The sequence below is a fragment of the Drosophila teissieri genome, unplaced genomic scaffold (genome assembly GCF_016746235.2).
Source record: "Drosophila teissieri strain GT53w unplaced genomic scaffold, Prin_Dtei_1.1 Segkk5_quiver_pilon_scaf, whole genome shotgun sequence".
In the NCBI taxonomy this organism is placed as follows: domain Eukaryota; kingdom Metazoa; phylum Arthropoda; class Insecta; order Diptera; family Drosophilidae; genus Drosophila; species Drosophila teissieri.
In genome coordinates this window covers 544732-559345 of record NW_025225019.1, presented here as the reverse complement: position 1 = coordinate 559345, position 14614 = coordinate 544732, and the positions used below count along the sequence as shown (strand labels likewise).

General features: G+C 42.3%; 1 pseudogene; it reads left to right on the top strand.

Moving 5' to 3' along the window:
* LOC122625741 overlaps positions 1-12985 on the top strand; it is a 43616-nt pseudogene extending 30631 nt beyond the window's left edge.
* Positions 12986-14614: the final 1629 nt, after the last annotated feature.

Sequence of the window (14614 nt, the reverse complement as noted above, 5' to 3'; positions counted from 1 at the left end):
GAAAGGCAGTTCTCAGATGAATTTACTCAAGCAGATGTTTTTCTAACAATTAAATTGCAGGCACTATAAAAGCTTGATAGTTAAAATTAAGATTCCAGAGCCAAAGGCGCAAGAATGCTTGCTGATGTTGCCAAGCCCACAAAACGCTCACAACTTTTTGCAACGCTCACCCTAACGCCCACAAACCGCCCAAAACTGCCACGCACACACTTTTGAAAAATGTTTTGGTATTTTTTCCTATTTTTGTTAGTCTTGTAAATTCCTCTTTGCTAAAACTCATTTTGCCACGCCCACGCTAACTGAAAAACTAAAAAAAACTGTCAGAGTTGAAATTTCTCCTTCGCACTTCCACTATCTGAGTAACGGGTATCTGAAAGTCGGAGAACTCGACAATAGCCTTCTCTCTTGATTTTATGATAATTTCTGTAGGAATTAAGATTCTACCGGTTGTCAAAATCTTTTTTTTTACGATATTGCTTTTTGCGCGGAAGTAATGTTATAACAAAATGCTCCGAACTTCTGTATTTGATGGAGAAAAAAGTGTAAGTTTTGCGATTTTGATATGACAGGCAAGCCTCAAGTTTAAAACGTCTTACTAAAAGTAAGCACAAGAAGCTGGCGCCATACTGAAACCATATAATAAAGAAGTATAAGCATATTTTTATGATAATTAATTTTATATATTTTTAATTTAACAATATATATTTTGGCAAACCCTGGTTAAACTGACGCCTCGTTCAAGCATGTCGACGAACTGATAATAATATACTTAACCCTCAAAAAAAACCATCAAACAAAGTTAAGAGTTACATTTATTGACCGTACTGACTGTTTAAACGTTGTTTGGTTTTAGTTTGCCCTTGCAGCAGACGTATTATGTCAACGAATCTACGCATACTGTTCTCGGAAATTCCTATATAAAGGTGTATTGAACATATGCAAGAGTATTTGATGATTAATTAATGATTTTTATGTAGGGCCATAGAACATAGGTTTGGGAAACCGTTCTCAGACTAGGGTGAACTGGCGCTATGTGTGTGTTTGTATTCCTCACTTTCGGCACTCCAAATCTTGAGACTATGAGTTTCTAAATGCCTTCTACAATATTTCTGCCGTGGCTGTTCAATGACATGTTGTTTCCAAGCTCTGCGCCTGACGCTGATTCGGTTTAAGCCACGCGCATTCTTGCATTTTCGCACGTATGTTCCTTTGCATAGTTCCGGGTCGCCGTGTATTCGCAAACTCATAGTCGTACTGCTGTATTTTAAGTCCACTTACAGTCTCATGAGAGCTTCAAAGTAGCGCCTCAATTCCATTTGTAGGTCTGTCACTCAGTTTAATAATTTCCAGCACTTCTTTTCGTATTCCAGGAACCTTATCACGGTCTGCCGCTCGACCTGGTAGTCTTGAATGGTTTGCCCTTTCTTCTCTTTGTCTCAGCTCGACTGCAAGTTTAGTAAAGAAAACCCTGGGCAGGAAGTACGTCTGGAAGCTCCGTATGAACTCAGCCCATTTCCTCTGTCTGTTCTTAGAAATAAACCTTTACTGATCTTTTTTTTTCTGCATAAATCCCGGCATCGCTCGGGGAATCATTTTTGGGTCCAATCTCCTTCTGTTGACGGACCACTCCACCTCTCTTCTCCCACAAAGCAGAAAGATCATTTTCTGATCTATTTTGCGACCTTCGTGACCGTCGTTTTCAGAATCAACTTTGCAGTTTTAAATTTTGAGGGACTTGTTCTTGCTCGTAGTAAATTTGGGATGATTTTTTTGCTGTGGAATTCTCTTCTGTGTACTGAGTAGGTACTGCCACTGCCATCGGGACTGGTGGTGAGGAGATATGGAGTTTGGCTTTGGTCGTCGTTTTCTGACTGTGCTTTTAAATGTGCCCTGCGTGCGCGAACCACGGCGCAAATGAATTTTGGCATTAAACATGGTAACACTATTACCAATATACTCTGAGTTTTCCACCAATAAATTATATATATTTTAATGAAGATTACTGGTCTGGTCAAGTTCGTGCCTTCCGTTTGACCTCTATCTGATTTTAGTAAAGGTTAAAAAAAAAGTTAAAAGTACAAGATTCGTTGAAAAGTATGTAACTGGCAGAAGGAAGCGTTGACGACCATAGAAAGTATTTATATTCTTGATCACAACCAATAGCCGAGTCGATCTGGCCATGTCCGTCCGTCTGTCTGTTTGTATGCACGTTAAGATCTCAGGAACTATATAAGCTGAAAAGTTGAGATACAGCATGCAGATTCCAGTGACATAGACGCAGCACAAGTTTGTCGGTTCATGTTGCCACACCCACTCTAACGCCCACAAATCGCCCAAAACTACCACGCCTACACTTTTGAAAAATGTTCTGATTTCATTTTCTTATTAGTATTGTTAATTTTTTATCGATCTGCAGAACAACTTTTTGCCACACCCACCCTAACGCCCACAAACCCCTCAAATCTGGCACACCTACAGTTTTGAAAAATGTTTTGATATTTTTTCACATTTATTCTTGTAAATTTCTCAGGATTTACCAAAAATCTTTTTACAACGCCCAGTTTAACGCCCACAAACCGCCAAAAACGGTCAAGTGTTGAAATTTCTCTTCGCACATCCACTAATAACGGGCATCCTATGGGTAGAATACTAAAAATAATTGTTCTTGTCATTTGAATATTTAAATGATAATTTTTTGTGAATTTTTTAATTGTGTATAGTTATAATTGCAATATATTCTTTTTACTGCTTTATATCAGATCTGCGAACGAGTTAATCGTCTAGGCTGGCAGGTGGTGCATGATGAATTTGGACGCATAGGACCTTATGCTTACAAGGGATCTCAGTGGGTGTCATACGATAGCCCAGATATGGTCCGGAAAAAAGCACTTCTGGTAAGATCATTGAACCTGGGCGGGGGAATGGTGTGGGCCCTCGATCTGGATGACTTCCGTAATCGGTGTGGAAATGGCGTGCATCCTTTGCTAAGTGAAATCCACAAAGTGCTTGAAGATTCGCCTAGTGAAATTTCGCGTAAGTTAAATAGTAAACTGTTTCAGTTTCAGCGTCACTAAATTCTTATAGATGACTTAGTTCCTATCGAATCGACTTCTATAGAGTACCCAGGCATTGAAGGAGAGGACCTTGAGTCTGGCGGAGAGGATCTCGAAGTGCAGTCTATTGAAGCTGTGATGCAGACCAGCAATGAAAAAGAACATGAACTCTTAGAGCCTCTTCAAGAAGATATAGTCGACCCAAACAACGTCATTGAGGTGGAAAACATAGAAGCCACTGATTTGGCCTCGAAATTTAAGATCGTTTGCTACTTTACCAATTGGGCGTGGTACCGACAAAGTGGTGGTAAGTTCCTGCCGGAAGATATTGATGCCGATTTGTGCACCCACATAATTTATGGCTTCGCCGTGTTGAGTCAGGAAAAACTGACGATTCAGCCTCATGACTCTTGGGCAGACCTAGACAACAAGTTTTATGAGCGGATTGTGGCTTATCGAAAAAAGGGCGCTAAGGTAACTGTGGCAATTGGTGGTTGGAATGATTCTGCTGGCGATAAGTACTCCCGACTTGTAAAGAATCCAGAGGCAAGATCTCGGTTCATTCGCAATGTCCTGAATTTTATAGAAGAATATAATTTCGACGGCCTGGACCTGGATTGGGAGTATCCCGTTTGCTGGCAAGTGGATTGCAAAAAAGGGACGGCAGACGAGAGGAATGGATTCACAGCTTTGGTGCGGGAGCTTTTTTATGTCTTCCAGCCCAAGGGATTAATTCTGTCGGCTGCCGTGTCCCCTAACAAGAAGGTCATCGATGCTGGATACGACGTTGCGGAGCTTTCTCATTACTTTTCTTGGATATCTGTGATGGCCTATGATTACCACGGTCAGTGGGATAAGAAGACTGGTCACGTAGCTCCAATGTATGCCCACCCTGACGGAACAGTGAATTTTAACGCCAATTTTTCGATGAACTACTGGATATCGAAGGGAGCTGAGCGGGGAAAATTAGTAATGGGAATGCCTCTGTACGGCCAGTCATTCTCTCTGGCTGAGACTACTAACCACCAATTAAATGCTCCCACCTATGGCGGTGGTGAAGCTGGAGAGGCAACAAGAGCCAGAGGATTTTTGGCATTCTATGAAATATGTTTAAAAATTCGACATCATAGGTGGAACGTTGTTAAGGATAACAAGGGTCGTATGGGACCCTTCGCATATCATGGGGATCAGTGGGTTTCATTCGATGATGTACCCATGATCCGGCATAAAAGCGAGTACATCAAGGCAATGGGTCTAGGCGGAGCTATGATATGGGCCCTAGACTTAGACGACTTCAAAAATGTCTGCGGATGCGAGTCATATCCCTTGCTTAAAGCTATTAATCGCGTTCTCAGAGGTTTCGGGGGTATACAACCAGAGTGTTGGCTTGAACAACGCAAAATCACAAAAAGTAAGAAACTTCTAACATTATTAAACATAATAAGACTAATTCCGTACCATTTCCGCAGAACCAAACATCAATCCGCCCTTTAGGCCCCCCATAAATGTGCCACCTGGACCTAATCTCGATTCTGCTAAGCAAAATTTAACCTTAAATCTTACGTCCATCAAATGCAACAACAAAAACTATTTGCCGCACGAACACGATTGCACTAAGTACTATATATGCGAGCATGGAAAGCACGTTGAGCGTAGGTATGTATTTCGACTCTACTTTGTTAAGAAGAAAAATGTATGTAACATTTAGAAGAAAGCGTTTCCGCCGCTAGCTAAATTCGTCTGTCCGCCGGGCTGTCGGTTTGTCTGTATGACCGCTGTGACCTCGAGAACTTAAAAGTTGGGAATTAGAGATTAAACATGCAGATTACAGAGACATAGACGCAGGGCAAGTTTTTTGACCCATATTGCCACGTTCACTCTAACGCCCACAAACCGCCCAAAACTGCCATACCCACATATTTGGAAAATGCTTTGATATTTCTTCTGTTGTGTATTAGTCTCGTAAATTTCTACCGATTTGCCAAACAACTTGCCATTTTATTTTTCATTTATTTCTTTTTTTTTTTCATAATTTGATAAATATGCCAAAAAAAATTATTGTTCGCACCTCCAATAGCTAACGGGTTTTCTCTTGATTTTTTCTATACTTACTAACTAACTATTTCTCTATTCTTATTTTATGTTGGTCTTTTATATTATATTATTTTCCAAGTTTTCGCTGGAAACCTGCAAACCCTTTCACGCAGTACCTAATTCTATTGCCTTTTTGTCTTTGTTCGTTTTGCACAAGTCAGTATGGCTCTGTCTTAGGTCGTTTATATGATATTGATATAGTGTGCGAGTTAGGACAAGTGAATAAAGTGATTCTCTCTAAATTGTTTCTCCGTAGCTTTATAGATTAAAAATGTGGGAGATTTTAAACGTCTTTTCTTACTTTGCAGCTAGTATCGTGTTATGTGAAATAATTATAAATGTTATGTTATATTAAATGTCATGATTTTAGTTAAAGGGGTATATGAGATTTTACTAAAAGTATGTAACAGGCTGAATGGAGCTCTTCTTACTATATGAAGTATATATATCCTGGATATTTTGCTATTTTCCAAAAGCTTAGGTATACCCGACACCTTAGAGATTTGTCTGTAATCGCTTGCATCTACATTTGTTACCTTTTATATGGAGAGGGATTACAAAGGACTCCTTCCGTATATGGGGGAACTGTAAAAATTCTAATTCTGCAAAGTCAAAATCACCTACAAGTACCAATTGGTTCCTGTCGGATAGCTTATTTGATAAGGAAGGAATAGAACTACTAGTTGTATGTTTTTTTCTTCGGTGAAACCACTATAGTGTTTTGGCACTGTATATTATATATTTTCAAAGCCAACTTGTGCCGGTAGTCCGAACTCAATAGTAAAAAGTACACAAAGACAAAAAAACAAGAGAGAACGCTATAGTCGAGATCCCAACTATCTGATACCCGTTATTCAGCTAGTGAAAGTGCGAAGAGAAATTTTAACACTGACCGTTTTTAACGTTTGTCGGCATTAGAGTGGGCGTGGCAAAAAGATTTTTGGTATATAGAGTTAAATTTACAAGACGAACAAAACAGTGAAAAATTTCGAAACATTTTCCAAAAGTATGGGCGTGGTAGTTTTGGGCGGTTCGTGAGCGTTAGCGTGGGCGTGGAAAAAAGTTTTTCTGCAGATCGATAGAAATTGACAATACTAATAGAAAATGTAAAAATATCAAAACATATTTCATAAGTGTGGCGTGGCAGTTTTGGGCGGTTTGTGGGCGTTAGGGTGGGCGTGGCAAAAAGTTTTTCTGCAGATCGCTAGAAATGTACAATACTAATAAGAAAATGCAATGCAATATCAAAACATTCTTCAAATTGTGGGCGTAGCAGTATTGGGCGGTTTGTGGGCGTTAAAGTGGGCGTGGCAACATGAATCGACAAACTTGCGATGCGTCTATGTCTCTGGAGTTTGCATGCTGAGTCTCAACTTTCTAGCTTTTATAGATCCTGAGATCTCGACGTTCATACGGACAGACAGACGGACATGACCAGATCGACTCGGCTATTGATCCTGATCAAGAATATATATACTTTATATGGTCGGAAACGCTTCCTTCTGCCTGTTATATATTTTTCAACGAATCTAGTATACCCTTTTACTCTTCGAGTAACGGGTATAAAGGGGGATCCATTAATTTGTATGAAAATGTGCACAAATCAAAAGCGATTCACTCGCAAAGTGAACTGAGTTTTAATTGTTTTGTGTTCAAATTAGAATTATTAATGAATTTATTAAAAACTACCGCTGGTTTTGACAAAAGAATTTGGGGAGCAGAAAAAAATACGACGGTTTTCTTTGAAGTCATTAAAATAATTTATCATTTATCCACTTCCACTATTTAGCCAGCACCGGTATAAAGGTTTAAATATTTAATATTGTATAACAAATTATTAATTAGCGATAATTAAGATAAGATGATATTAAATAAATAAACTAACATATTTCTCCGACTGCCAGGCCCTTATTAAATTATGTTTAAGTAGGTTTTATATATCCAATTTAAGATAAAACAAGAGAGAACGCTATAGTCCGGTTCCCCGACTATCTGATACCCGTTACTCAGCTAGTGAAAGAGCGAAGAGAAATTACAACACTGACTGTTTTTGGCGGTTTGTGGGCGTTAGAGTGGGCGTGGCAAAAAGATTTTTGGTATATTGAGATAAATTTACAAGACGAACAAAAATGTGAATCGACTCGGCTATTGATCCTGATCAAGAATATATATACTTTATGTGGTCGGAAACGCTTCCTTCTGCCTGTTACATACTTTTCAACGAATCTAGTATACCCTTTTACTCTACGAGTAACGGTATATAAATTGTCACTAGTTTCAGTGTTTCAAGTGCATACATTTCATCGGTTATAGGAATAATATTCATATTTAAACTTTAAAGATCTTACAGATTCCATTTTTACCATTGTCGCCATAATTTTTTTTTAATATCGACAAAATTTTCAGAATAATGACATTAAAAATATTAAATCATTATTCATAGCTTTGGTTGTGATAGATTTTTGGGCTACAGTAGGGCACGCATGCCTAGTCTCAACTCTTCCGTTATAGTTCCTAAGATCTCGCTGTTCGTACGAAAGGCCAAACATATATGTCCAGATTGACACGCCAAGTGGTCATTTTACCTTTAATTCTACAGGCAACGGCTTTGAAAGTTGAGTGTTTTATTTATCAACCATATCATTTTTTTAAAGTTTTTGTCTACGGTAAGAAAGAGTACCGGATTTCTATAAAGTAACAAACATAAGAAAGCTTGTCTGGCTCTAAATTTAAATTCTTCATCCAGCAGAGTCAATATAGCCTAACGCATCTGTATGAAAGCCAAAATCTCGCTAAATCATAACAATTTGGAATTAAACATACAGATTCTGGTAATGCATATAAGATTGTAAGATTATACGTCCTATTATAAGCGTTGAGATACTAAACAAAAATAGATTCTAGTTTTTATCGTAGGATCAACAGCTTTACGATAGTTGTTGCCGCCTTACTGATTCGGGAGAAGACCTCAAACATTTTAGAGCTGAGCGGAAAAGATAACTTAAATGTAATTACACCTTGAAAAGGACTGTAAGGAAACGATTGCACGCCAAAGGAAGACATGATCGAAGCAATCAATAAACCTAGATGGTTCGAAATAATGTTGTACACTTACTATCTTAAAAGCAGCACTGGCTTGCACGTTGTTCTGAAAGGTATGCAACTTGGTGTGAATCCCAGTGAAATCACAGAGGCATATTGCATTTTCTGCAAAAACTGTAAGTAACATAATGTATCAAAAAAAAAAATTCTTTAAGGTCGAGCTTGTAGCAGCTAACAACCTTATAAAAAATACGACGTTCACTCGATATACAAGCTGCAATACTTCTGGAATAGTAAAATTGCCGTAAAGATCCGCACAAGCGATTCGGCCAGTGCTGTTATCAAATTTCCAGGAGTATGTCTATCAGGTTTTACTGCACTCTAAGCCTGTGTAGCTCGTGGACACACCGAGACGCAAAACCGTGCTCTGCTAATAAGAAGAACCTTAATATTATAAAGTGTGGAAACTGGAGGAAACCACAGTGCACTGTACAAAGGCTGAACCGTAACAAGGATCTGAAAAGTTGAATGCAACGTGCGTCAACGTCCCGATTGAAAAATTACAGAATACTGAATCATAAACGACTCCAGAAGTTTTATTTGCAAAATCAGGTTGATCATCATTAAATCTTTCGTTTGCCACCCCACTAACGACCAGGCAGTCAGTCAGATTATAAAAAGCTTCTCGATAGTGACCAAAAATTATTCTCGCAATCTAATAAATGTAAAATCGCGTATAGTCTTAGCGGGTTACATACCAGTTCAGACCCATTAAAATCCAAAAAGTCACTAGGCGCTGTCTTCAAAATGAAAACAAGAGAGAACGCTATAGTTGAGTTTCCCGACTATCAGATAACCGTAACTCAGCAAGTGACATCGCGAACAAGAATTTTGACATTTTTCTGGCAATTATATTAATGCAATACCCGCTTCTTACAGACCAATGATCTTATTCTCGTGTCTTAAAAAAGGCTTTAACGGGTTTACTCGCCTTTTTAAGTGCGCAGAATACTATGCTTTTCACTATAGAACTATACAGCAAGATTACAGAAAACCGAACGGCATTTGGAAATCGGGAATACTGCAGTAGGATATTTCATGACGTTACTAACCCTGAATAACATGCAAATATTACAAGCCATCGATAGAACGTACCTTGGCGTCCACCTAGACAGTCGACTTACATTAGGTTAGGTTTTAACGGCCGTCGGTTATTCGACGCACTTAGACCATTAGAGGTCCATTGTGATACCGTGTGTGTTTTCCCCTTTTTACCCGTCGAGGTTCGTGTGAAGTTAGCAGTTTCCCCAGCCAGAGGCGCTGGTGAATTGTATCCGATGGGGATCGGTGTCGGATGGGTCGGACGTGTCTATCAGGAATCTGCAGCCTAGTTGAGCAAGTCTTTTCGCTTGCAGTGCTGGGCAGTGGCATAGTAGATGCTCTACCGTTTCTTCCATTTCTTCGTCCCTACAGCTACGGCAGAAATCATTATACGGGGCATTTAGTCTTCTGGCATGGGTGTCTATCAACCAATGCCCTGTGATGACTCTCATAGCAGTGCTGAGGTTTGCTCTGGACAACCTTAAGAGTTTTGACATTCTTTTTGAGTTTATTTTTGGCCATATTTGGCGTGGTATTTTCCCATATCCTCTGTTTGTTTCGGTTTAGGTTTTTCCTAAGTAGTAGTTTACATGTCGCTAAAGGCATACTCATGCCCTCCATCTCTTGTATGAGTGGCGCGGTAGTGCCTTCTCGAGCTAGTTCATCTGCGATGGAGTTGCCTTCTATGTCCCTGTGTCCGGGTACCCATATAAGGCTGATTACGAATTGTTGTGTCATCTCGTGTAAAGATGATGCGAGAAGCACCGGTCGAGTAGCCGTCCTCGGCTTCCGATGCCTCGATCTCCGAGGCAATTTCCGCGATCACTCCTCCACCGCCTTCCTGATCCTCCTTAGCGGAGTCCGATTTATAGACCTTTATGGTCACCGAGCTAAGCCCGAAGTTTTTGTGTGGGCTTTCTGTTATCTGTGGGCTTGGGTGGCTTGGGGGCTTCCTTGCCGAAGTTTGTCAATACGGATCTTGCCCATTCCACCTTCTTCATCCATTCAGCAGAAGGAGCCGATTTCGATCTCTTCTGGCTGCGTGGGATTTGCCCTGCGTATCTCTGCGTAGGTGTATTTACCGTTACCGGTTGCCACTGAGTGCTTGCCGTCCTTGGCTGCGCCTGAAGGGGGCATCATGCCACTAGGGCCTGGAGATGTTCCCATGGCGACGGCTTTGGGCGGCTTGCACTCAGTCGCCTCAGACTTAAGGCGGGGTTCACCCGAACCGATCCCGTGGTGGTGGCCAGGCAGGTGGGCTCACTCGCCGACTTCGCTGCCTTGAAGTTTGTACGGCCAGACTCCGTCGTCACTGCCGTTTGAGTAGGTTTTTTGAGAGATCCTGACTCCTTTTTATTTATGTTTATCGACTCCATGCGATTCCCACGAGTTGCGGAGGTCAACCGGGCGGAGATCCGCGACGCCGGGTAAGGCTTCTTAGACAGGGGTCGCCAGGTACCTGAGCTTTCCGTTTTGAGACTGAGCTATTTGTGACCCGGGCCTCAGCAGGCTGACTTTCGGCACGGGTCGAGTGACATCTTAGTCCGAACCGGGACGCCCGACTACCATTTGCCAGCATCCTCTGGCAGGGACATAACCCTGCCAGGGACCTGTTTCCAGCCGCCCTCGCGTGGAGAGATAGTCGCACTTCCGGGTGTTCTTCTAGCAAGCTTGAAACTACATGTTAGTCCCTGTCCATCACCATACCATCATGATTACATTACATACATAAACTAAAGGCTTATAGCCTCTATTTGCTTATAAATATCCCCTTCTGCTTGAACTCCTGTTTACAAATCTACGCGAGTACAGTAACATCAACATTAATCCAAAGTCCTGAGAAGTATTTTGGGGCACTACGGTATATTTGAAACGACAGTCATATTCAAGCAACCTACCACAAATAACTAACTCTTCATCAGAACATCTGGCCATGGGTCTACCCCGGAATCCTAACCAAACCCGCCAACAACGCAACTATTAGAGACACTAAGTTGTTACTGCTACTTAAGTGTGAATTAAGATTGATAGAATAAATAAAAGCATGCTTTAAACACTTTAACGCCTTAGCTTTAAATTCTGTCCGACGCTAAAAATGTTTTAACCTGTTAATTTTTAAAAAAACGTTGAGCAATAACGTATTCGGGAAACGTGACTTGGTGTCTGTATATGTTTAAATCATATTATGCAAAGATCTTTATAAAAAAAACTGGTTTTTATCTCATTAACCGTTTGCTTCATAGAGTAACAAATATAAGAATGAACTTATCTTGTATTTATCGATTTATTTTTTCAGCTGCCCTGTGGGATTCAATGGAATAAAAACTACTGCGACTGGCCTACCAATGTCCAATGCTCATTGCAAACAGACCAGAGAATCTGGTGCCAGCGATAAATCGCTCCAGTCCTACAAGCGCCATCACAGAGCCTCCAATTACCATAATGCATACAAAATAGTTTGCTACTTTACGAACTGGGCATGGTATCGCCAGTCCCACGGCAAGTATGTGCCTGAGGATATAGAAGCCAACTTGTGCACCCACATCATATACGGCTTCGCGGTGCTTGATAGCAACTCGTTAACCATTAAACGGATGACTCCTGGACCGATATTGACAGCCCGTTACTATGAGCGTGTTGTAAATACAAGCAAGAGGCTTCGAGTCATGTTAGCCATCGGTGGATGGAAGGATCGATGGGCAGCAAGTAGCAGCCTTGTACTTAATCCACAGTCCAGGAGGCACTTTGTCGCAAGTGTGTAAGTTTTTAGAAAAACACGTTTGAGGGTCTGGACCTAGCCTGGGAGTTCCGGTGTGCTGGCAGTGGACTGTGACAAAGGTAATCCCGCGAAAAGAAGATTTGTTGCTCTTGTCAAGGAACTGTCGCAAGCCTTTAAGGCAAAAGGCCTTATTCTTTCCGGCAGCAGTCTCCCAGTAAAATGGTTATTGATGCGGATACAACGTGTCTGAGCTATCTCCACACTTTGACTGGATGGCCGTCATGACGTACGACTTTCACGGGCACTGGGTTATGCGGACTGGCCAGCATCCCGCTCTTCACAAGTGGTGACGACGCAAACTTAATCTTAATGGAAACTTCAGCATCTACTACTGGTTGGAACGGGGTATTCCGAGGAAAAGCTGATTATGGGATGCAATGTACGGTCAGACGTTCACGCTGGCTGACCAAAATCGCCGGTCCCTAAATGATAAAACGTGGGTCCGGGCAAGGCAGGAACCTTTACTCGAGCAAATGGATTTTTGGCATACTATGAATCTGCGAAAAAGTCGGTAACGGCGACTGGGAGTTGTGAGGGATAAAGAAGGAATATTCGGATCCTATGCATACAGTGGCAACCAGTGGATATCATACGATGATGTGACAACTATTCGAAGAAAAGCCCAGTTCATTAAGAGCATGCAGCTAGGTGGTGGCATGATTTGGGCTCTCGATTTAGATGATTTTCGTGGCCTTTGCGGTTGTGGCAAGCACCCATTACTCCGGACACTAAATCAGGAGCTGCTAGGCATTTCGGGACAAAAGGCTAAGGATTGTACTTAATAATTTTTTCACAAGCTTGGCTTGTTATCTATTTTAATTTATTTTATAAAACCATATATTTACAAATTAAACTATTTAAATAAAGAGTGTCGTCGCGCGAACGGAGTTGCCTTAAACGGCTACTCCACCATGAATCCCGAAAGAAAGGGTAATCTTAATCCGTGGTAGTAGGCTCGTTTTATTCTGTAAGGATTAAGGGTTATAACAGTTGGAACTAACTTATCCCTAGCTCACCGCAGTGTGTCCTCCAAGCTTTCGCGCGATAATAAAATGTTAGTTTTCCCGGCTTAGTGACAAGTTGCGATGGCGGTAATCAGTGTGCTGCAACATTTGGCTAATAATCCTAACATATTCGACTAGTTCACAATACAAAGATAAATTAAAATTACTGACTATCGATTACAATGTTCGATCCGGGACATCCCGACCCGTGAAGACAGCTTCACTCAAATCCAATACGGCAAGTTTAGAGACAGGTCGCCTCATTGTTCTTGATTGGCCGTTGTCGTTCACGGCGCACCTTTGGCGCGTCCGAGGGCAAGGCAGGATCGCAGACGAAGATCAGATCACCCTGGTGGATGGGCTTCGTTCTTCGGCACCACTTCTCGCCGCGCACAAGCGTAGGTAGATACTCCAGGACCACCTCCTCCAGAAACGGTCTCGTAGCAGGCGAGCAATCCTCCACTGCTTTCTCGTAGAACACTCCTTGGTAAGCTCCGCATCCAATCCAGGCGTATCCGGCGGATTGGCCACTCCCTTGAGTAGGTCATTAGGCGTCAACGGCGCCTCCCGATCCACGTCCCAGGCAAGTGGGTAAGCGGACGCGAGTTGACAATATTCTCCGCCTCAATCAGGAAACTCTCCAATGGTCCCTCGGCGCAACTTCCTTCAGGGTATGACTCAGTACTCGTTTGACGCACTGCACCATGCGCTCCCATACTCCGCCCTCAGACGGGTTTACTATTGAAGAAGATCCATTGAAGATCCATTGTATGCTTCTGCTCGACAACTCATCCTGAATATCCTCCATCTCGAACACGAACACCAAAGCGTCTGGCTTCCCTGTCAGCTCCCACGAAGTTCTTGCCGTTATCGCTGCGCAGTCTATGTACTGGCCCTCTACGGCAGACGAAGTTCCTGATCGCAATTATGCAGGAATCCGTCGACAGGTCCTGAACTCCAGATGAATCGCCCTTGTCGTCAAGCACGTAAACAAGGCAACCTAACGCTTCTCCTTGTGACGGGACACAGTCACCAACAGTGGCCCAAAGTAGTCCAATCCAGTGTACTTGAATGGCCATCCACCCGCATCCAAGCTGTCCTCTGGATGGGGTCCCATATTTGGCGGCATCGGCCGAGCTCGCTGCAACTTGCACTCGTTGCACGATGCGATGACTCTCCCCATCACACGCCTCATCTTAGTGACCCAGAATCTGGTCCGGATCTCCGCAGTTGTGGCATCGACGTTTTGATGCATCATCCTGCACAAGCATAATGCGGCATCGATTCTTCCGTAAGCTCGCAGAATTCCGTGCTCGTCCAAGTAGGGCACCAACCTTCGAATGTCGCTCTAGCTAGCGACGTCCTTTTTAGCTTCTGCCGACCGGATCTCGTCGGTGAACGACTCCAGTTGTGCCTGTCTGACCAACAGGTTCTCCGCGGCCTGACATTCTGCTGCAGTAAGGCCGTATTCCTCGAGATCGCTTTTCTGTTTGCGGCACCGGCGCGCAAACCGTAAGACCCAGGCTGTGGTCCTCACCAGG